We start from the raw sequence: 24,200 nt of genomic DNA on the forward strand, positions 1-24,200 counted from the left end.
CAGGGTGGGAGTGGGCCCCAGGGTGGGAGAGGGCCCCAGGGTGGGAGAGGGACCCAGGGTGGGCCCCAGGGTGGGAGTCAGCCCCAGGGTGGGAGTAGGCCCCAGGGTAGGCCCCAGGGTGGGAGTGGGCCCCAGGGTGGGAGTCACCCCCAGGGTGGGAGAGGGCCCCAGGGTGGGAGAGGGTCCCAGGGTGGGAGAGGGCCCCAGGGTGGGAGTGGGACCCAGGGTGAGAGAGGGCCCCAGGGTGGGCCCCAGGGTGGGAGAGGGCCCCAGGGTGGGAGTGGGCCCCAGGGTGGGAGTGGGCCCCAGGGTGGGAGAGGGCCCCAGGGTGGGAGTGGACCCCAGGGTGGGAGTGGGACCCAGGGTGGGAGAGGGCCCCGCGACACCACGACCATCGGCAAGACACCCGGCTGCTGGGCAATCCAGCCGCCTAATTTAATGTCCGCTCTTAAAAATCTCCCTCCGCGGTTTACTGCCTCCTCCTCCTCCCCCTTGTGTTGTTGCCCCCTGCATTACCCTGGGCCTGCCGCTATCCCACCCCCTGCCCCCCCGATCCAGTGTCCCCCCCTCCCTCGGTCCCCTGCTACCCCTCAGTGGTTGTCATGGCGCTCGGGAAGAGCGCGTTAACGATGGCATGCGGAGTGATCCCTGCCGCAGCGCAGCGCTGCTCAGCACCGATTAATCACCGCCGATTAGCTATGCCGCTACACAGGTGCCGCCGTTAAATCATTTGCCACTGTGCAGATGGTCCGCAGGGAGCGCGGCAGTCTCGCCTGTGGGGGTGGGGCGAGGCGATGGCCCTGGTGGTGGTGATGACGGTGGTGGTGGCGGCGTTGGTTGTGGCGGCTGTGTGCATAGGTGGTGTGCATATGCCGGCCATCTCAATCGACCCAGAACACATGGGTCTGTCCTGTGACCTGCCAACGAGCCTTACAACACATTTCACGTGGCCCCAAAGTGCACCTAGCCTGGCACAAGCGCCGTGATGACGTTACCACCACTTTGTGGCGAACGGCGCTTGTTGATGTGTAGACCCAGGGCCCATGGCAGCCTCGTAGCTGCTATAAGAAGAATAGCTGCTTTAGAGTTCTGTGTGAAAGGTGAAACTTGACTCTGGAGGTCCGCGAGCGACACCGCGGCTCCGGGTGGCGGTGTCGGTGGGCACTCGAGGCCTCGTGTGGAGCGTCGCTCCGGGCGAGAGGTGACGATGCCTTCTATTGTCCGCTCACCGTCACCGCAGTCACACTGGGACCTATCTTTGATCTTCAAAGTGAAAAAGCAGCTCTGCTTAGATTTTGAGTTAGAAATCTGAGCTCCCATTCCAGATCAAATTTTTCCCCCACCCAACTTTATTCCAACGGTGCTATCGGTGTCGTCGTGCTATGAAGAAGCGTCCATTGAGAGCTCTCTCCGAGAAGGCGGAGGGCATCAACTCATGAGAGCAGTCATAGGTGGCCATGCCGACACCCTCAACTCGCTGCACTCGAGGGCCCGGTTCAATCACGGGTAGCTGGACCCCGGATTCGAACCCAGATATTCAGCAAAGCCGACTCAGTGCTCTGATCCCGCGACACCCGGCCCACTCCCCATCTCAGCGCGACTAAGACCGCCACCAGCATGACGCGCAATAAAGGTGCGAGCTTGGTCACCGCTGATGTGCCTGATACAAACACTGAACAAAGTGAACTTTGGCGTGCTGTGTGTGAGAGAGAGAGGGAGCTCGGCGAGTGCAGTGTTTGTACTGCACGGGGGGTGGACGTGTTGACGGGTCACTCTCTGCAGCGAGATGAATCGACGAGCGAAGGGCGTTGGTGGGGCGATTGCAGCGTCACTGCCGACGGCTGAGTAGTCTCCGTCCTCGGCGTGCGCTCGTGTGTCGCGAGGCTCTGCTTCCCCTGAGCGGCTCTCCAATTCACCGATACAGGTGAAGCACCTGTTAGAATCGAAGTTGGCGCTGGGCCGTCCGCGCAGCGCCACTGCGAGTCCACGGACTGCGTCGTCAGCACGGCTGGCGGTCACGTCGCCTGGCGGACCAGATACACTTTAAAATAACGGGGCTTGTTCCAAATATTGTGATGGTCTTTGAGCCACACCAGGACGTCCTCTCAGTGTCTCTTAGCCGCCCACAGTGGCTGCTCCCCTGTTACCACTCAGGCGAGTACTGTAGATCTCAACGACGACGCGGGCATAATCACCTGGAGACCTCTGCTTCCTCTCAATATGGCATTTGTGCGGGGGGGTGGAGGGGTGGCGGCTGCAGTGGCGATCCACACAATTAACTCGGGGGAACTTGGGCCTAATCTCTTCCGAGCTCCAAAAAAACTGGATTACTGGCCGGGCCCACGGGCCCGCAGAACGCTGCTTGAATGGGAGCCCTCGTTAGAGAGACTCGCCAAGGGCCCTGAGGGCTGCACTTTCTTCCCCTCTCCTTCGCAGGAGCTCGTTAGGAGCGCGGTTTTTTACGATCCCTTTGTTGAGCGGTAAGACCCATTCAAGTAAACATTTTAACATCTGTGGGAGAGGAGGGCAGCCCCCCTCCCCACCCAGCCCCCCACCCCTACCCCCTATTAAAACCAGGCTACACGACTGCCAGGACCCACCTCAGTGCTAGAACGACGCCGACCGCATACCAAGTCCGGTGTGGAGCGGCGTGGCGCTCGCCAACGAAGGCGCTGGCTCTGGGGCGCGCTCATGGCCACGATGGGCGTCTCATGAACCACCAGTGCCGCAGCAGTGCGCTGATAACAAGTCAACACACACGTCAATAATAATGCCCTTGCAGAGGTAAACATATTTATGATGGACGACATTTCGGGCAATGACTCCTGATAGCAGAGAGCGAGAGACAGGCCAGAGAGGCTGAGGGACTAATAGTTCGTAACGAATGTAACTCACTTAACTACCAACTATTGGTCATGCACGCAAAATTAATTTTAAAATTATCAGAAATTAAACGTGTCATTTGCTGTATAAAAGCAGTGTCCCCTTCGCACGGCCGCGTCTGCACCCGGACAACAAAAGTGTCACTGAGACAGAGAAACGGCACCATCGCTGACTCATCACCTGGACACGAGAACCCCGCGACGGTTCCCACGTGCAGCTTCTCATCAGCATGTTGAAGGAGGCGCATTGTCTGCTTATGTTGTCATGATGAGAATGTCGGTCAGTGATTGGGAGACAGGCATCCCGTAGTCGCCGACTTTCTGCCCAAAGGATTACAGTGAGAGACGTCACTCCATTGGCTGCCCCGTGCAGTGCTGGACATTCTACATTCCCGTGACGGGGGCCAGTCTGCACGGGACGACCGCCGTTAACGTCCCACATAGTAGTACTGATTTTATTGACCTTGGCCGGCTGATGGGTTACCTGAAACTGAGATGGGGATGTTGTGGCTCTGCGATTGTGCAACGTGTGCGCAGGATGGTTTTTAAATTTAACCTTTGAAGCCTCAACAATAGTACATCTGGACATCAAAACTGATTCCTGAAATAGTCTAATCAATTAAGGCGACATCAAACACTCTGTTCATGACTCTAATGAATAAATGAATAATTTGCGGTGAAATATACTGCCTAATTACCTTTCCTTTCCATCAGAGAAATGCTAATTATAAGGGAGGGTACAGAAGAGGGGGTGACGGGGGTGGATTGTAATTTAGCCCTGCTCCTGGTCCAACTTATACGTCCACTCGGTCAGTCGCGAGATCTATATTCACTTGAGATGTGGTCGTGTGTTAGAAGGCCACGTGAGTCCAGATTGCACTGTCGTGTTTATAGCACGACAGTACTGACCCCATCGCACAATTAACTTCCGTTGGGCCAATAACAGTACAAGACTAGCCCACAGGTACTCCGCTAGAGTTGCCACCTGTCCTGATTTTCCCAAGAGACTCTTCTTGTCGAGGAGGCAGCTGCTGATCTTAGAAATCTCTCAATCTTCCCGGGACATTAAACGTCAATAGTCCCGGGTTTTGTCAGCTACATGCCAGTGAGGTGTGCTTCTCCCATATTAAGGTATTGCGAGATCTTCTTAACCCCATGATGTGTCGCCCCTCTTTTATTTGTTACAATTGCATTTGACAAATATAACCTCGTCGCCGTACCCATCGGAAGTGTGATCACAACCGTCACGGTGACGACCCGCACTGGACTCCCCAACACGGAGGGTTTCATCCGGGCGCGCAGCTCGCAGCTCGCCTTCAACAAGCCGACGTCCGGCTGGCCCGGCCCCGCCATCGACCGTCGAAAGTAGACGCGGAACTTGTCCCCGACCGTGTGTGGGCCTCGCCCGGTGCCGCTCGCGGACCGTCGCGCGCCGTGACGCGCGCCGCGCCTGTCCAGAAGGAGGCCTGGCGAGGGACGATGGATCCCAACACGAGCAGAAATGCTCCATTGATGCTTGTTTAGTCTTCTTTCCTACGGCAGGAGGGATGTGCAACAGTGTTGGAACGTGTTTGAGTTGAATGTTGTGTCAATTACGCTTGCAAACGAGATTTATCCTGGTCACGTGAGTGCTCCCCTGGGTAAATCAAGCGATCTTGAACCCTTTGTATCTGAGAGGGGGAAACCCTCTATCCCGATAAGGACACTGACCCATCGCTGGCCCTTCACGGCAACTCGTGGGTCACCATTACCTGCTGCTCACGCCGTGCCTCGTCAGCAGCACAAATGCCAAGAACACAGAGAAGCGTGTAAGTATTTATTTTTTCTAAACTCAAGATTGAGGTCGCGTGCAGAAAAGTCGCTCTGCAAACACAAAACGCGGTGATCCAGCACAGCCCATGGGAGGCGGACTTTGTGTGGACAGACAGAGGAGCCTGATTACCCGAGGCCTCACCTCCCGGCCTGTCGCAGAGATCACAACAAATTGCATAACGCGGAGAGGAATGTCATCACGCCGTATCTCCATCTGCCTTTGCGAGCAAGCGAGCGGCATAGAGATGTCACGGCCGAGACGCGTGAGACATAAATAGCTGTGAGCCCCCCCCCACCTCCCTTGGCAAAAAAAATAAAAATACAATATACTGGTTATGGAGATGCATAGTGGAGATAGGCGAGGGAGGGAAGAGAGAGAGAGAAAGAGGGAGATAGCGCGAGGAGATAGAGGGGGCTGAGAGGGCTTTCATTAAACAGCGGAAATGAAAGTGGGGGTCATGTGGTGACAGGAGCTGATACACAGATGAGCACAAAGCGGGGAATGGCTCCAGCTGCCTCCGTGTGGGTGGCTGAGGTCCAGAATTCGTGTTGCAATTATGAAGCTTAATTATTACCCTTTATTCTCTGTTAAGAAACTTTATTTGGACAAACAAAATCTCGATCGTTGAGATGCGGAAACATCCTGTAAATATTTACGGTATATGAACAAGTGATACATTTAGATATTGTCTGGACTGATTAACAAATTGAGAGCAAAAATCGAGTGAGGTATGTTGATTACAATATTGCGATTCGTGTGCTTGATGAGGCTTTACCGGGACTGAGTTTGGGTCGTAATTCTGGCAACTTGAGCGCGTGACTTTGTTATGTACGCTATGCAGTCGCGAATGCGGCGGCGATGTTCACAGTAGAGGGCTGGGTTCCGGTTCGCCACACACAGGCCGAAGATGCTCCACTGGGCTCGTCGATTCACGCTCTCTCGTGGGGAAGTCGCTGTTGGCAAGGGGCCCTCTGAGTCCTGGGCCCACCAAACCATCCGGTGTCAACGCCGACTCATAACCACGTGCGATCTCGTCCCACTGCGGACGAGGGACGGCTCTCTCTGAGCCGGGTTTTGTTTCGCGGGAGGTGATCAAAACGACGGACACGCCGCGTTCCGCCTTCCCGGCCACCTGCGAACACGAGCATACAACGCCGAACAATACAATATGCATATATAGTGTCTAATTAGTGTGTCTAATTAGTTGATATCTCGTCATGCTGCGTGGCAGTGGCGGGCGATGTGGGCGACGTCACAAGCGTATTTGACGGGGTTTGGGAAGAGTGGTACGACTTCAATGGTTGACACTCCTCCGTCAATCCACTGCTGGATGAAGGTCTGCTCATGAAGTATCCCCTCACTTGGACTCTCGAGTCCCTCGTGTGGGTGGTGGCTGGGACTCGAGTCAGGTGCCGTGCAAGTGGGAGAATAATATAACGGAATAAAATAAAAGTACACTTGACTAGATTGAACTTCGCACAACTGTGAGAACAATTCTCAGCAAATGGAAGGTTTTACACAAATAATAAAGAGTAGTTTTGTTCATGTAGCGCCCCATACAGCTGGGCGTCACACAGCGCGCTGCTCGCGAGACGTTGATGTTAAAGTTGATGAATAAAGTCACCACAAACACGGCTTCTAAATTATCTGCGCTCTTCCCTTTACTTTCTTCACATGCGATAGCCACACACTTTTTAGGAAATCCACCAAGTCACAGATCATTGAACGCACACTTCCCACTCCTACGACCGCCGATAGGCGCTAATTTTCCAAATTCTCCAAAAGAAATGTGGACTTCCACTTTCCTCTCCGCCGTTTTAGAAAAGTCTCCCGTGTGGACCGCACCGGCGTCGGCACTTCCATGCCCGCTCAATGGACCCCCCCCCCCCCGCCCCTGCAACTCGCGAGCTCCACCACAATGAGGGCCATTCTTCACCAAGTGGCGGTGATGTCACCGCGCAGCCCCGTGCCAGGCGCGGTGAATTCCGACCCTACATTGAGTATTCAGGGCGAACTGACAGCGGATCACGGGACGGACCCAGATGCCGGCCTGAATGATTGGCGTGCGCACCGGGCCCTCTACCCCCCCCCCACCTACCCCCCTTGGCCTCCCCAGCCTCCCCCGCCTCGAGGTTCTGCTCGCCCCACATTGAGCTCTTCTCGTAGCTGACAGCATTCTTCTCCCACAGAGTTCATCGCTGCCTGCCGTCCCTTTGCCATCATTCACGAATCTGCTCGACACGCGATCTGTGCTGTGCCTCACAGCTCTCCTACGCGTTATTGGGCTGAACCGCGTGTCGGTCCGCACGTTGTCCGACGTTTTTCTCCGCGCGCCCGGCTGATTTTGTCCGCTGGACATCGCCATCGCTGCGCCTTCCCGTCACGCGCCACACGCTCCGGGCCATCGATCGGCCACCCGAAAAAAACATTCAGTGAGAAATTAAGCCCCGCCGAAAGCACAGCTGAAATGCTAATGGGAACACGGTGAGTTGGGCTTCCCAGGACCTCTCTCACTGTACCCTGTCTCCACATTCCGTGTCTCCCATGCAATGCATCTCGAAACGCCCTGCTGCGGCCTAGCCAAGGCGGCCCCCCAGCGACAGCTGTCCCTGTAAAGCGCAAGGTGCACGAAGCGTAGACCTGCAAGTGGCAGTCTCCCGCCAGCGGGACGCCGTCGCCACGCCACTTTCCCATTGACTAATTCGCGAGTAATTGTTATGGCATTCGGTAAATCGGTGCCGCGATGCCAGAAAACATGACCTCATCGTGTTTTCCAATGACGTCACTGGATCTTTGACGTCCACCGCGGAGCAGGCGGGACGTGGAGTCTTTGGTGCGGGTGACACCGCAGACGCCGCTCGCAAGCCCACGGTGCGCGGTCTCAGCTCTGCCGTATCGCGCGCATCGCGCCCGACCCTTCCGCTTTGGAGTCCGACCTTTTCGGGGTCAAACGCTTTGAGTTGCGGCCGCGAAACTTTTTTTGTTTTTATCGGCGACGTGACTCTTGGTCATTTTTTTTAAAAGGCACAAACGACTCCCGCTCACCCTTCGCTGCCCGAAAGGTTGAGCGTGCAGCTGCCGATATGGGGGATGCGTGGCAGTGGACGCGTGAATGTCACTTCCCATCTGATAAGGCGTGTCGAGCTTTGTGTGCCGTGCGCTGCGTGGGTGTGGGTGACATTTGAAGAGGTTCAGATTGGTATCTGCACTCCCTGTGTGGTGCATGCGAGTGTGTGGGCAGGTACTTGCGCAAATGTGATTGCGTGCGTGTGTGCGTGTGTGCGTGCGTGCGTGTGCGTATGTACGTGCGTGCGTGTGTGCGTGTGTGCGTGCACTTGTGTAATGGCAAACTTGCTGCGTTACGAACCCCGGCGATCCGAGTTCGATTCTCGCTCATGGTCACCATCACCAGTGCCGATTATGTGTTACCGGTCCTGAAACTCCCCTAGGTCGAATCAGCCTCAAACGAGTACCTGGTGCGGTGTAAACATCGCCACTGGGGAGACAAAGGCGGCCAGGCGTGGTGCCGGTCACCCACCCCCTTGTATTCCGTGCCAGACTTCATATGTACTCGTTGACAGCCCTTACCCCAATAGTCTGTTAAAGACTGTAGGGAAATCTTTGTATTTGTGTGGGATGCGCGCTTGTGTTGGTGGGGTGTAGGGGTACGTTCGGAGCCGGTATGTGAGAGAGGTGCATGCGAGGTCGTTGTGGGGTTTTTCTGTCTGTGTAATAAATAACGACTCCTAGGTACAGCAGCGTTGACAGCTGCAATGTGGAGCTAAGGTAATGGACATTACCAAAGCCACTTCGCGGTAATGTGTTTTTAACACCATTTCTTTTGGTTGACGTTAGAATACTCCAAAAGTACACAAACCCCAGTTAAATTTCAGTAAAAGTAAATAACATTTGATGCAGAAATTAATAATCGTCAGCCATGGTCGACCCACTTCTGGATGAAGGAGGCCTCCCCAGATTACCGCCACGTCTCACGATCCTGCGATGCAGTGATCCACCTGGCACCTTCTCCTCTCAACGCAGCGATGGAGCCGGAGTGAGTTCCTGTTCACGAGAGCATTGGGGCTCATCGGCTGTTCCCAGCTCTTAGCCAGTGGTTAAGGTTTCACATTCCTCTGGCAGGGTCAAGTTTATCCATCGGAAAATACATTTTACTTAATTTAGGATGATGTGGGTTGACTCAACCCCAGCCACGATTTGAACTCACGACCTTGCGATGGCGAGTCGCTCAATCGGCCTTCTGGCCCACACGGCCGCAGTCATCGCATCACACGCAGCAGATTTCCCCTGACGGCGCTGTGCGTGCAGCCGCCTTGGGCAGTGACGCGATCCGGTGGCTGTTCAGTGTCTGGGCCCCTTACGCGGGACACTCCTTAAGTATGGCTCGAGTTTCACTTTTCCGAGTCTCTTTCCCAGGTGCCCTGTTTCATGTTTTGCCTCCTCCATTATTCACGCGGTGACACCGGCGAGCGAGCCAGAGCGTAAGCAGTTGACACGGATCGCTTAATGAGACGGCGTTTCCATCTTCCACTGATCCGCCAACCCCAGACAAACAAATTACCGACAGCTGATTTTTTTCTACATACCAAAAATGTCCAAACGATTTTGGGTTAACAGCCCCCTAGCACAAACATAATCAGAATCTTTATTTATACTGCATGAGGAATCCGAAAAGCTATGAAGCTCTTTTTCACAGATGTCCCGTTTGGGCATGTTAGAAATTTACAACAAACCATACAGAAAAGCAAATCACAATTCTTTTTTTTTACCATTTTTTTATTTTACCAGGTAAGGCCCACTGAGCTTCGTTTTCAGAAGCAACCTGGTCGCAAATGATAGCTCAACGAAGTGGATGGTCATGTGGAAATGTATATCAGCCAAATAATAATAATAATGTGCCTTTGTACCGGTTAGAGGCCTCTGTCAAAGTAGACCTCCCCGTGTTGCGTTGTGAGGGCTGTTCAAACATACTTCACCATGCTCGCAAGTGCGGGCGGGTGAAGGGAGATGGGGTGTTATCACTCGCCACTGACGTTAGCCGTGGTCAGGCGTTGAACTGAGGACGCGATCCAGTTTCTCGTTTTCGGATCGTACAGCACCAGCTGAACAGGTACTGAACAAGCCCCCCCCCCTCCCCCGACCACGTGAAACGGAACGTCGGACATCGTGCCCAACATCACGGGAAAGCCGCCGTGTGCCCCCCTTCCCTGGTTCCCAGTCCAGCTCGAGTCCGGCAGAGCCTTGCAGAGAGTCGTGCAGAGTCCACTAGAGAGTCCACTAGAGAGTCCACTATCTAGTCCACTAGAGAGTCCTACAGAGAGTCTACTAGAGAGTCCTACAGAGAGTCCACTAGAGAGTCCTAAAGAGCGTCCACTAGAGAGTCCACTAGAGAGTCCACTAGAGAGTCCACTAGAGAGTCCTACAGAGAGTCCACTAGAGAGTCCTAAAGAGCGTCCACTAGAGAGTCCACTAGAGAGTCCACTAGAGAGTCCACTAGAGAGTGCACTAGAGAGTCCTACAGAGAGTCCTACAGAGAGTCCACTAGAGAGTCCACTAGAGAGTCCACTAGAGAGTCCACTAGAGAGTGCACTAGAGAGTCCTACAGAGAGTCCTAGAGAGAGTCCACTAGAGAGTCCACTAGAGAGTCTACTAGAGAGTCCAATAGATAGTCTACTAGAGAGTCCACTAGAGAGTCCACTAGAGAGTCCACTAGAGAGTGCACTAGAGAGTCCTACAGAGAGTCCTATAGAGAGTCTACTAGAGAGTCCACTAGAGAGTCTACTAGAGAGTCCACTAGAGAGTCCTGCAGAGAGTCTACTAAAGAGTCTACTAGAGAGTCCTACAGATAGTCCACTAGAGAGTCCACTAGAGAGTCTACTAGAGGGTCCACTAGAGAGTCTACTAGAGAGTCCACTAGAGAGTCCACTAGAGAGTCCACTTGAGAGTCCACTAGAGAGTCTACTAGAGAGTCCACTAGAGAGTCCTACAGATAGTCTACTAGAGAGTCTACTAGAGAGTCCTACAGAGAGTCCACTAGAGAGTCCTACAGCGAGTCCACTAGAGAGTCCACTAGAGAGTCCTACAGAGAGTCCACTAGAGAGTCCACTAGAGAGTCCACTTGAGAGTCCACTAGAGAGTCTACTAGAGAGTCTACTAGAGGGTCCACTAGAGAGTCTACTAGAGAGTCCACTAGAGAGTCCACTAGAGAGTCCACTTGAGAGTCCACTAGAGAGTCTACTAGAGAGTCCACTAGAGAGTCCTACAGATAGTCTACTAGAGAGTCTACTAGAGAGTCCTACAGAGAGTCCACTAGAGAGTCCTACGGCGAGTCCACTAGAGAGTCCACTAGAGAGTCCTACAGAGAGTCCACTAGAGAGTCCACTAGAGAGTCCACTTGAGAGTCCACTAGAGAGTCTACTAGAGAGTCTACTAGAGGGTCTACTAGAGAGTCCTACAGAGAGTCTACTAGAGAGTCCACTAGAGAGTCTACTAGAGAGTCCACTAGAGAGTCTACTAGAGAGTCCAATAGAGAGTCCACTAGAGAGTCTACTAGAGAGTCCACTAGAGAGTCTACTAGAGAGTCCACTAGAGAGTCTACTAGAGAGTCCTACATAGAGTCCACTAGAGAGTCCTACAGAGAGTCTACTAGATAGTCATGCAGGTAGTCCACTAGAGAGTCCTACAGAGAGTCTACTAGAGAGTCCACTAGAGAGTCTGCTAGAGAGTCCACTAGAGAGTCCACTGGAGAGTCAACTAGAGAGTCTACTAGAGAGTCCACTAGAGAGTCCACTGGAGAGTCCACTAGAGAGTCCACTAGAGAGTCTACTAGAGAGTCATACAGAGAGTCTACTAGAGAGTCTACTAGAGAGTCCACTAGAGAGTCCACTAGAGAGTCCAACAGAGAGTCTACTAGAGAGTCCTACAGAGAGTCTACTAGAGAGTCTACTAGAGAGTCTACTAGAGAGTCTACTAGAGAGTCCTACAGAGAGTCTACTAGAGAGTCCACTAGAGAGTCCACTAGAGAGTCCACTAGAGAGTCCAACAGAGAGTCTACTAGAGAGTCCTACAGAGAGTTTACTAGAGAGTCTACTAGAGAGTCTACTAGAGAGTCCTACAGAGAGTCTACTAGAGAGTCTACTAGAGAGTCTACTAGAGTGTCCACTAGAGAGTCTACTAGAGAGTCCTACAGAGAGTCCACTAGAGAGTCCTACAGAGAGTCCACTAGATAGTCCACTAGAGAGTCTACTAGAGAGTCCACTAGAGAGTCCACTAGAGAGTCCTACAGAGAGTCTACTAGAGAGTCCTGCAGAGAGTCCACTAGAGAGTCCACGAGAGAGTCTACTAGAGAGTCTACTAGAGAGTCCTACAGAGAGTCTACTAGAGAGTCTACTAGAGAGTCCACTAGAGAGTACACTAGAGAGTCTACTAGAGAGTCCACTAGAGTGTCCACTAGAGGGTATACTAGAGAGTCCTACAGAGAGTGCACTAGAGAGTCCTACAGAGAGTCCTAGAGAGAGTCCACTAGAGAGTCCACTAGAGAGTCTACTAGAGAGTCCAATAGATAGTCTACTAGAGAGTCCACTAGAGAGTCCACTAGAGAGTCCACTAGAGAGTGCACTAGAGAGTCCTACAGAGAGTCCTATAGAGAGTCTACTAGAGAGTCCACTAGAGAGTCTACTAGAGAGTCCACTAGAGAGTCCTGCAGAGAGTCTACTAAAGAGTCTACTAGAGAGTCCTACAGAGAGTCCACTAGAGAGTCCACTAGAGAGTCTACTAGAGGGTCCACTAGAGAGTCTACTAGAGAGTCCACTAGAGAGTCCACTAGAGAGTCCACTTGAGAGTCCACTAGAGAGTCTACTAGAGAGTCCACTAGAGAGTCCTACATATAGTCTACTAGTGAGTCTACTAGAGAGTCCTACAGAGAGTCCACTAGAGAGTCCTACAGCGAGTCCACTAGAGAGTCCACTAGAGAGTCCTACAGAGAGTCCACTAGAGAGTCCACTAGAGAGTCCACTTGAGAGTCCACTAGAGAGTCTACTAGAGAGTCTACTAGAGGGTGTACTAGAGAGTCCTACAGAGAGTCTACTAGAGAGTCCACTAGAGAGTCTACTAGAGAGTCCACTAGAGAGTCTACTAGAGAGTCCAATAGAGAGTCCACTAGAGAGTCTACTAGAGAGTCCACTAGAGAGTCTACTAGAGAGTCCACTAGAGAGTCTACTAGAGAGTCCTACATAGAGTCCACTAGAGAGTCCTACAGAGAGTCTACTAGATAGTCATGCAGGTAGTCCACTAGAGAGTCCTACAGAGAGTCTACTAGAGAGTCCACTAGAGAGTCTGCTAGAGAGTCCACTAGAGAGTCCACTGGAGAGTCCACTAGAGAGTCTACTAGAGAGTCCACTAGAGAGTCCACTGGAGAGTCCACTAGAGAGTCCACTAGAGAGTCTACTAGAGAGTCCTACAGAGAGTCTACTAGAGAGTCTACTAGAGAGTCCACTAGAGAGTCCACTAGAGAGTCCAACAGAGAGTCTACTAGAGAGTCCTACAGAGAGTCTACTAGAGAGTCTACTAGAGAGTCTACTAGAGAGTCTACTAGAGAGTCCTACAGAGAGTCTACTAGAGAGTCCACTAGAGAGTCCACTAGAGAGTCCACTAGAGAGTCCAACAGAGAGTCTACTAGAGAGTCCTACAGAGAGTTTACTAGAGAGTCTACTAGAGAGTCTACTAGAGAGTCTACTAGAGAGTCCTACAGAGAGTCTACTAGAGAGTCTACTAGAGTGTCCACTAGAGAGTCTACTAGAGAGTCCTACAGAGAGTCCACTAGAGAGTCCTACAGAGAGTCCACTAGAGAGTCCACTAGAGAGTCTACTAGAGAGTCCACTAGAGAGTCCACTAGAGAGTCCACTAGAGAGTCCTACAGAGAGTCTACTAGAGAGTCCTGCAGAGAGTCCACTAGAGAGTCCACGAGAGAGTCTACTAGAGAGTCTACTAGAGAGTCCTACAGAGAGTCTACTAGAGAGTCTACTAGAGAGTCCACTAGAGAGTACACTAGAGAGTCTACTAGAGAGTCCACTAGAGTGTCCACTAGAGGGTATACTAGAGAGTCCTACAGAGAGTCCACTAGAGAGTCCTACAGAGAGTCCACTAGAGAGTCCACTAGAGAGTCTACTAGAGAGTCCACTAGAGAGTCCACTAGAGAGTCCACTAGAGAGTCCTACAGAGAGTCTACTAGAGAGTCCTGCAGAGAGTCCACTAGAGAGTCCATGAGATAGTCTACTAGAGAGTTCTACAGAAAGTCCACTAGAGAGTCCACTAGAGAGTCCTACAGAGAGTCTACTAGAGAGTCCACTAGAGAGTCCACTAGAGAGTCCACTAGAGAGTCCTACAGAGAGTCCACTAGAGAGTCCACTAGAGAGTCTACTAGAGAGTCTACTAGAGAGTCCACTAGAGAGTCCACTAGAGAGTCTACTAGAGAGTCTACTAGAGAGTCCACTAGAGAGTCCACTAGAGAGTCCACTAGAGAGTCTACTAGAGAGTCCACTAGAGAGTCCACTAGAGAGTCCACTAGAGAGTCCTACAGAGAGTCTAATAGAGAGTCTACTAGAGTGTCTACTAGAGAGTCCACTAAAGAGTCCTGCAGAGAGTCCACTAGAGAGTCCACTAGAGAGTCTACTAGAGAGTCCTACAGAGAGTCCACTAGAGAGTCCACTAGAGAGTCCTACAGAGAGTCTACTAGAGAGTCTACTAGAGAGTCCACTAAAGAGTCCTGCAGAGAGTCCACTAGAGAGTCCACTAGAGAGTCTACTAGAGAGTCCACTAGAGAGTCTACTAAAGAGTCCACTAGAGAGTCTACTAGAGAGTCCACTAGACAGTCTACTAGAGAGTCCACTAGAGAGTCCACTAGAGAGTCCACTAGAGAGTCCTACAGAGAGTCCACTAGAGAGTCCTATAGAGAGTCCACTAGAGAGTCTACTAGAGAGTCTACTAGAGAGTCCACTAGACAGTCTACTAGAGAGTCCACTAGAGAGTCCACTAGAGTCCACTAGAGAGTCCACTAGAGAGTCTACTAGAGAGTCCACTAGAGAGTCAACTAGAGAGTCCACTAGAGAGTCCACTAGAGAGTCCACTAGAGAGTCCACTAGAGAGTCTACTAGACAGTCAACTAGAAAGTCCACTGGAGAGTCCACTAGAGAGTCCTACAGAGAGTCCTACAGAGAGTCCACTAGAGAGTCTACTAGAGAGTCCACTAGAGAGTCCACTAGAGAGTCCACTAGAGAGTCGACTAGAGAGTCCTACAGAGAGTCCTACCGAGAGTCCACTAGAGAGTCTACTAAAGAGTCCTACAGAGAGTCCACTAGAGAGTCTACTAGAGAGTCCACTAGAGAGTCCACTAGAGAGTCTACTAGAGAGTCTACTAGAGAGTCCACTGGAGAGTCCACTAGAGAGTCCACTAGAGAGTCCACTAGAGAGTCTACTAGAGAGTCCTACAGATAGTCCACTAGAGAGTCCTACAGAGGGTCCACTAGAGAGTCCACTAGACAGTCTACTAGAGAGTCCACTAGAGAGTCCACTAGAGAGTCTACTAGAGAGTCCACTAGAGAGTCCTACAGAGAGTCCACTAGAGAGTCCACTAGAGAGTCTACTAGAGAGTCTACTAGAGAGTCCACTAGAGAGTCTACTAGAGAGTCCACTAGAGAGTCCACTAGAGAGTCCACTAGAGAGTCCACTAGAGAGTCTACTAGAGAGTCTACTAGAGAGTCCACTAGAGAGTCTACTAGAGAGTCTACTAGAGAGTCAACGAGAGAGTCCACTAGAGAGTCTACTAGAGAGTCTACTAGAGAGTCCACTAGAGAGTCTACTAGAGAGTCCTACAGAGAGTCTACTAGAGAGTCTACTAGAGAGTCTACTAGAGAGTCTACGAGAGAGTCCACTAGAGAGTCTACTAGAGAGTCTACTAGAGAGTCCACTAGAGAGTCTACGAGAGAGTCCACTAGAGAGTCCACTAGAGAGTCCACTAGAGAGTCTACTAGAGAGTCCACTAGAGAGTCCACTAGAGAGTCTACTAGAGAGTCTACTAGAGAGTCCACTAGAGAGTCCACTAGAGAGTCTACTAGAGAGTCTACTAGAGAGTCCACTGGAGAGTCCACTAGAGAGTCCACTAGAGAGTCCACTAGAGAGTCTACTAGAGAGTCCTACAGATAGTCCACTAGAGAGTCCTACAGAGAGTCCACTAGAGAGTCCACTAGACAGTCTACTAGAGAGTCCACTAGAGAGTCCACTAGAGAGTCTACTAGAGAGTCCACTAGAGAGTCCTACAGAGAGTCCACTAGAGAGTCTACTAGAGAGTCTACTAGAGAGTCTACTAGAGAGTCTACTAGAGAGTCTGCTAGAGAGTCCACTAGAGAGTCCACTAGAGAGTCTACTAGAGAGTCTACTAGAGAGTCCACTAGAGAGTCTACTAGAGAGTCTACTAGAGAGTCCACTAGAGAGTCTACTAGAGAGTCCTACAGAGAGTCTACTAGAGAGTCTACTAGAGAGTCTACTAGAGAGTCTACGAGAGAGTCCACTAGAGAGTCTACTAGAGAGTCTACTAGAGAGTCCACTAGAGAGTCTACGAGAGAGTCCACTAGAGAGTCTACTAGAGAGTCTACTAGAGAGTCTACGAGAGAGTCCACTAGAGAGTCTACTAGAGAGTCTACGAGAGAGTCCACTAGAGAGTCCACTAGAGAGTCTACTAGAGAGTCTACTAGAGAGTCCACCGCTCGGCTCTACTGGCTGCTCTCCCCCCCACGTGTGATTTATTTCTCTTTGCTCAGCTCGGCCCCTCGGTGAATGCGGCGTGCGGTCCGCTGCCACTTCTAAACCGGTGTCACCTGCTACCCAGCTCTCCCCCTGCCCTCCCAGCTCTCCCCCTGCCCCCCAGCTCTCCCCCTGCACCCCAGCTCTCCCCCTGCCCCCCAGCTCTCCCCCTGCTCCCCAGCTCTCCCCCTGCTCCCCCGCTCTCCCCCTGCCCCCCAGCTCTCCCCCTGCACCCCAGCTCTCCCCCTGCCCCTCAGCTCTCCCCCTGCCCCCCAGCTCTCCCCCTGCTCTCCAGCTCTCCCCCTGCTCCCCAGCTCTCCTCCTACCTCCCAGCTCTCCCCTTGCTCCCCAGCTCTCCCTTTGCTCCCCAGCTCTCCCCCTGCTCCCCCGCTCTCCCCCTGCTCCCCAGCTCTCCCTTTGCTCCCCAGCTCTCCCCCTGCCCCCCAGCTCTCCCCCTGCTCCCCTGCTCTCCTCCTGCTCCCCAGCTCTCCCCTTGCTCCCCAGCTCTCCCCATGCCCCCCAGCTCTCCCCCTGCTCCCCAGCTCTCCCCCTGCCCTCCAGCTCTCCCCCTGCCCCCAGCTCTCCCCCTTGCCCCCCCCAGCTCTCCCCTTGCTCCCCAGCTCTCCCCTTGCTCCCCAGCTCCCCCCCTGCACCCAGCTCTCCTCCTGCTCCCCCGCTCTCCCCCTGCCCCTCCCCCCCCCGCGTCTCTGCCGAGCGTGAGAGTTCCGCCCGGGTCGCCCGTCCTGCCGTTGTTCTTCTCTCGCCCCCGGGGCCTGTAAATCCCCAGCGCGCCTGTCGGGTGCTCCGAGACGCACGAGTGTTAATTTGCGAGCTATCCGCGTCGATGCGAACCCGCCACCCTCCGTGTGTAAAGATCGGCCGTGGGCGGTAGAGGGCGCCAGACGTTGTAGAACGCAGCTCCTGGGAGCATCGAGCAGAGCCGAATCGTCCACGCTAGCTTGCTCTGTCAGCCCTGAGTCAGAGTGCTGCTCTGAGTTTAAGTGTGAGAGTGAACCAGGGGAATTGATGTCACCAGGAGAGGTGATTCACGTGTCTGTGTGTGTATCATGGGATTGCTATTTGTGAATTATAAAGTATTCTCCACAATGTGAGTTCATCAGTCCTGCTATGCCAACGCCACACAAACGAATGTAAAATAATAAAAAAATCCCGCACCCTCCAGCTCGACGACACGGCCGTGAACCCAGACATTGATTTCAGACTTGTCTGTCCATGCCACGAAAGTTACTCGTAGAACACCTCCACACCCGGCACCCCTCTCACCATACATGCGCCACCTATTCCCGCCTACCAGTCACCCTGAAAATATTCCGTGAGAAATACATCCCTGGTTATAATAGAAAATCAAATAAAAACAAACCTGGTCAAGTAATGCTTCCGGCAATGGCTCTTTATCAGTGCAGAGAGAGGGCAGAGTGATTGACGGACGTGGAGGTCGCACCTGGATCGATGGCATCCTGAACGTTGAATTGGAACAATTGGGACCTGGTAGTTTAAGAGTCTCTCCCTCGAGCAGATACTCAGTAGGAGACATATTCGAATGGGCGACACGTCGATAAATAATGTCAGCTGATTCATATCTAAAGTTAAAATAAATTTCGGCCTGCAAAACTGTATTCAACGTCAGCAGCAGTCATCATCTATCCACTTATTGATGTCGGACTATAAATGTGGACCTATGAAATAATATTCAGCGCAGGAACTCTCTTATTAATGTTATAATATTGTTATAATTAGAGGCAAACATATTATATAGTTTAAGTAATTGTTTGTGTACATGCGTCTTGGTGTGCGAATGTTGGTATGTGTGTGTTGGCGTGTGTGTGTTCGCGTGTGTATCCCAGCTCATATAGATTCTCATTAACAGCAAATTCCCCAATGCAACAATGCTACAAAGGGAATCTTTGTGTACATTCTGTGCCTGTGCACGTGTGTCAGTGTGTGCTATTCGGTATCTGATTATAGCCGTACGAATCTCAATAGCCACTCGCACGCTCACATTCGACGTGCAGTCTAAACAGACTTTGGTCCACATTGCAACTCCCCGAATGCATCCCCCAGTAATTGCTGGCGCCGCACGAGGCGATGGACGACATCAGAGCGCATCGTCCCCCTGACTAACGAAGTGCCTTGAAGGTTCGGGGACTTTTTTTCATCATTAGCGCGGAGAAAATAAAAGCGGTAATGCCCCTTTAGTTCCCCGCGAAAGGCTCCGCCGACTCTTTACTCGCGTTCAGGGAGCACGCTGTTCACTTGGGATGTTTGACCGATTCCCAATAACGAGAATTTTGCCTTCGTACAGAACCCGGGGAAGGTGGATTCAAGATTTCGCTGTGCTGGAATTCACCGGTCACCCTTTCAGCCCTAGCTCGCAACAGCTGTTATTCCCAGGCAGTATCCAATCCAGCGACTAACCAGGCTGCCCCAGCTGCTGAGCTAGCAAGGTGTTTCTCGACGGTGATGGCGATTTCGTTTGGCTGCGTAAAGCTTTGGTTGGGCCACCCAGCTCACATTTATGTTAGAAGGTGACGAGTTCAAATCGTGAAGGTCACGAGTTCAAATCCCGGTTGGGGGTCAGCAGAGACCATCATCCCCTGGTGGCGGAAAAGAGAGAGAACTACTTTATGGAATGGCAACAGTAGTGGAACAGGGCATTGCCATGGGAATGTGGAATTTCCACTTCTTTTTTGGAGGCAAATGCCAACCACCACTCGTTTGAGGAAGGGGACACGTAGACCTCAGTCCGAGGGTTACGCCAACCGTGGAGACGGAGTGAAGAAATAATCTCGTATGCAGGTGCTGGGTGGATTATTACATCGCAGGCTCATGAGATGTGGTGACGGCTTGGGGAGGCCCTCATCCAGCAGTGGATTGATCGGTTTGTTCAAACCTCTGTTGCCTCCTTATCACTCTGCCATCGCTACTGCCACTGTTCCTGTTCCCATGGACCTCACTTCTTGAGTCTTCCACTCAAGTTGAGGGCTCGGTTCAACCTGACACTGGGTGGCTCGTCTCTCATCCACACTGCTCAACCAGCATGCTGCAGGTCACCCCGCTCACTCACCCCACTCACCGACTCACCCATTCACGCAACCGCACACCTACTCACTCGCCCACTCACTCACCCACTTATTCACTTATACCCATCCACCCACTCACCACACTGCAGGTCACAACAACTCACCCACCCACCCACCCACTCACTCGCCCACTCACCACATTGTAGGTCACAACACCTCACTCGCCCACTTACCCACCCACTCACCACGCTGGCGGTCACCTCACTTCTCTTTTTGATTCTGCCCTCGAACCGCTCCACTTTGGACTTCCCTGCTCCCAGCATCGCCGTCTCTTCCCAACTTTGTAGAACAACGATCAGATTCATTTAAGCAATGTATTACAACGATTATCGTGCCGTTTGTTGCTGGCCGCTTGCTGTTTTGTGCCTTTAGGCCTGTGCCCAGTAAGCGTGATTAAAACAACGTGTTGTAAGCATCGCAAACTTGACTTTTTATATAGCGTTGTACATTTTAAACCAGCAGTGAGATTTGTGATTCGTAATTGAAGTTTGGGTTAGGCCCCAGAATTGTCAACTTTTGTTGTTGTCTTAAAACCCTCGATCACCCGCCTTAGCCAAGCAAATTAAATTATCACATCCACCCGGGTTTAACACGCAAATGACTGCGGCATTCTTTAAGCCCATCGGTGAGTTTGAGAACAAATCCCGACAGCCAAAACATCGCGATGAGTTTTAACGTTTAGGTCACGTCGAGTCGCGCCTCTCTTCCACGGGGAGGAAGGCGCGTTCTGTTTGCCAGTGTCTGCTGTCAGCCGTGGTTATTTTTGGGAGAGAAGGTGGCATTTAAAGTTTAAATCAGTTTGCGGAGGACATGGGAATCTGTGGGTGGAGAGGGAGTGATGTCATATATGCAAATGTGATCAGTGGAGAGGAGCGTAGGGGGGGGGGCTCTGGGAGCCACTGAAGCTGAAGAATAATCCCTGGGCTACGCGTGGGGTGCCGCCAGCGGCCTCCCAATTGTGAAAATGCCTGCGCACACACGCACGCACACACGCAAACACACACGCACACACACACGCACACACGCGCGCACACACGCGCGCACACACGCGCACACACACACGCGCGCACACACGCGCGCACACACGCGCGCACACACGCCCGCACACACGCGCGCACACGCACACACACACGCACACACGTGCACACACACGCGCACACACACGCGCACACACACACGCACACACACGCGCACGCACACGCGCACGCACACACGCACGCACGTGCGCATGTACACGCGCGCGTACACGCGCGCGCACACGCACATGTGCGTACGCGCACACGCACGAACACACGCACAGACATACACGCGTACACACGCGCACGCACACATAAATACACGCGCACGCACGCGCGCACACACGCGCGTCTACAAAGATCCCCTGTATAGCCTTAACAGACTGTTGGGGCAAGTGCTGTTAAGGAGCACCTATGAAGGCCGGCACGGCACACGAGGGGGTGGGTGGCCAGCACCACGCCCGGCCGCCTTTATTTCCCCAACAGCGATACACACCACACCAGGTACTCATTTGAGGCTGAGTCGACCCATATAGTCTTAAAAGACGGTTTGGGCCAGTGCTGTTAGCGACCATATATCCCATGCACACACACTCTGAATTATCTTGTTCATACACACACATCACACACATTTTAACCAAACTCACCCATACAAAGTCAAAGGTTCCCCAAATACGCTTTTTAGGCTATTGGGGCAAGGGCTGTTAGCGAGCACCTTTGAAGGCTGGAATGTCGCTCGAGATGGTTTGGTTTGGACGCCCGGCCGCCTTTGTCTCTCCAGTTCTGATGCTTACATACTAACCACACCGGATACAGTACTCGTTTTAGACTTCAGGGAGGCAGGACCAGTTCTGATATTCTTCACTGGTGTGATGGTGTTGGCGTGCATAAACATCGTGTCTTGCAGAACCAGCCAATAAATACCCTCATTTTAACTCGTATGATTACTACCGCCTTGCAAACCAAAATATAGAACGAACACTGAAAAGTGCACAACGAATAGCGCAGAGACAGAGGGAGGAGCACGTGGTCGAGAGGACACGCGGGTTCCAGGCATCGATGGCTCATGGTCAAGAACAGTAAGGGAGGGATGGGACGCGCCAAAAAGTGAATGGTCGAGGAGTCGGGCCCGTGAAATCAGCTGTTGTGCAAGTTCTGGCTGGATTGTTGCTTAGTCGAGTCGGGAGAGGCGGCAGCGGCTTGCGAAGGCCACGATTCAACAGTGTATTGAACACGGTTGCTGCTGCTGCTGATGATGGTGAAAGTGAAGTGAAATGTGTGATATTTCCGGGCAGCGCGGGAGTCGCGAGCTGCCCCCCGCGCTATGCGGGGGGTGCAGGCACACGGCTGTTGGTTTAGGCGCAGCCTTCTCTTTCAGGCGATGCATTTGCTCGTCCAAACAACGTCTCATTTCATACACAGGCCGTACTGTATACACTGTATGTGAGTGTGTGGTGAGGTAGCTCGCACCCTGCACTACGAACCCAGCGACGCGAGTTCGAATCCAGGCAACGGCTAAAAAACACAAGGACGTCTCGCAGGGCGGAGGAAGGGGAATTGCTCACGATGCCAGAACATGTGAAATTTCGTCTCGATTGGTGGGTCATCATCATTATTATTATCATCCCACGACTCACAATAACCAGGGCTTGTAATGTCCCGGGAAGACTTGGAGATTTCCCAGGACAGCCCTCTTCGACGAGAGGACGTTCCTGGGAGAACCGCGACGAGTGGCAACCCAAAGTGACATCTGAGCCGTGCCCGAAACGGCACGCAGAGGGCCTATATCCAGCAGTGGAGTGACACCATCCTGTGAATTGGAATTTGCTGGAATTGGCAGCGTGCTCGTAATTCGCCGAGGGACGTTCCCGTCTCGGTGTTGTGGGTGAAGTCCCCTCAGATTTGGGTCTCCGAGTCTCGGGCTTTTGCACACAATCTGAAGAATCTTAAATGAGGCTTATCCTGCCTTAAGTCGGCCCCTGATCACCACCGTCTTTCTGGTGACCCCCTGACCCTCATCCTTACAGGCGCTGGCTGTGAAGGTGGATTTATAAAATAAATAAAAACCTCATGTTTTGGTCAAACTAGCGCCAGAATTCGCGCTGTATCTCACGCCGCCGAGTTCTATCGACACTGCGCACCTCACGCACTTCTCGCTCCAATGACCGCGGCAAACCGCCGCGTTCCACGCAGCCCAAACCAAACAACTTCACACTCGCGCCAGTACGAGCAGCCCGGGCTGGCTGAGCGCCGTTTCGCCGGAGCTGCCCCCATCGTCTGTAACTCCCTCCCAGCGCACACCACGCAGCAACATCCACCACGCAGCATCATCCACCACGCAGCATCATCCACCACGCAGCATCATCCACCACGCAGCATCATCCACCACGCAGCATCATCCACCACGCAGCATCATCCACCACGCAGCATCATCCACCACGCAACATCCACCACGCAGCATCCACCACGCAACATCATCCACCACGCAGCATCATCCACCACGCAGCATCATCCACCACGCAGCATCATCCACCACGCAACATCCACCACGCAGCATCCACCACGCAACATCCACCACGCATCATCCACCACGCAACATCCACCACGCAACATCCACCACGCAGCATCCACCACGCAACATCCACCACGCATCATCCACCACGCAACATCCACCACTCAACATCCACCACGCAACATCCACCACGCAACATCCACCTGCAAACAGCAGCTCCAGGCTCTCGTGTCCACGCCCTCACCTGTCCACGCCCTCACCTGGTTCAGGCTCTCACCTGTCCACGCTCTCATCTGGTTCAGGCTCTCAGTCGCCGAGGATCTCACTCGTTCAGGCTCTCACCAATTTAAACTCTCAACTGTTCCAGCTCTCACCTGGTTCAGCGGAACGTGCGAGGGACTTTGGCCTCTGGCTCCGCACCTCCGACTTGTTGATGGAACATCGCATCCGATTTACGAGATATGCGCGCGCGTTTTAAATTGTGTTTATTTCTTCTTATTATTATTATTGATGTGTCAGGGATCCCGCCCGTCCCGGTTTCCCAGGACTCTCCTCTGGTTAAGGAGCCAGCTGCTCTCTGGGGGAATCTGCCCGTTTTCCCGGGAACCTTATAAGATTGTCTCGGCTGCGTGAGAAGAGCGGCATGAATGCACCACTCGAGACGACACCCTCACACGGGGCCCATTCCTCTTCCGCTCTCTGAGCTATTCTCCTACTCACCACGATGTGTCCTGGCGTTGGTGTGGCTCAGAGGCCGCAGCTCTCCGTGTGCGTGCCACTGCACTTTGCTCGGAAAGCACCAGCGCCTCCTGCACCAGCGCCTCCTGCACCAGCGCCTCCTGCACCAGCGCCTCATGCACCAGCGCCTCCTGCACCAGCGCCTCCTGCACCAGCGCCTCCTGCACCAGTGCCCCTGCACCAGTGCCCCCTGCACCAGTACCCCCTGCACCAGTGCCCCCTGCACCAGTGCCCCTGCACCAGTGGAGATCCGTGATTTTCGAGGAGGAGGAGGAGTAGCTGCGAGCTGGGTGGTTCGCACGCTGCGCCGTGAACTCCACGCTC

General features: G+C 52.9%; 1 long non-coding RNA gene across 1 annotated transcript; it reads right to left on the bottom strand.

Moving 5' to 3' along the window:
- Nucleotides 1-2,572: 2,572 nt before the first annotated feature.
- On the bottom strand, nt 2,573-8,339 carry LOC116956289 (uncharacterized). Its single transcript, XR_004404979.2, has 3 exons — nt 7,336-8,339; nt 5,471-5,827; nt 2,573-4,415 (listed from the first exon to the last, which is right to left on the bottom strand). It is a non-coding gene; the product is annotated as an uncharacterized LOC116956289 (long non-coding RNA).
- Between the last annotated feature and the right edge of the window lie 15,861 nt (nt 8,340-24,200).

The sequence above is a fragment of the Petromyzon marinus genome, chromosome 64, assembly GCF_048934315.1.
Source record: "Petromyzon marinus isolate PM22_M1 ecotype Great Lakes invasive population chromosome 64, UKy_Petmar_22M1.pri1.0, whole genome shotgun sequence".
NCBI lineage: Eukaryota > Metazoa > Chordata > Hyperoartia > Petromyzontiformes > Petromyzontidae > Petromyzon > Petromyzon marinus.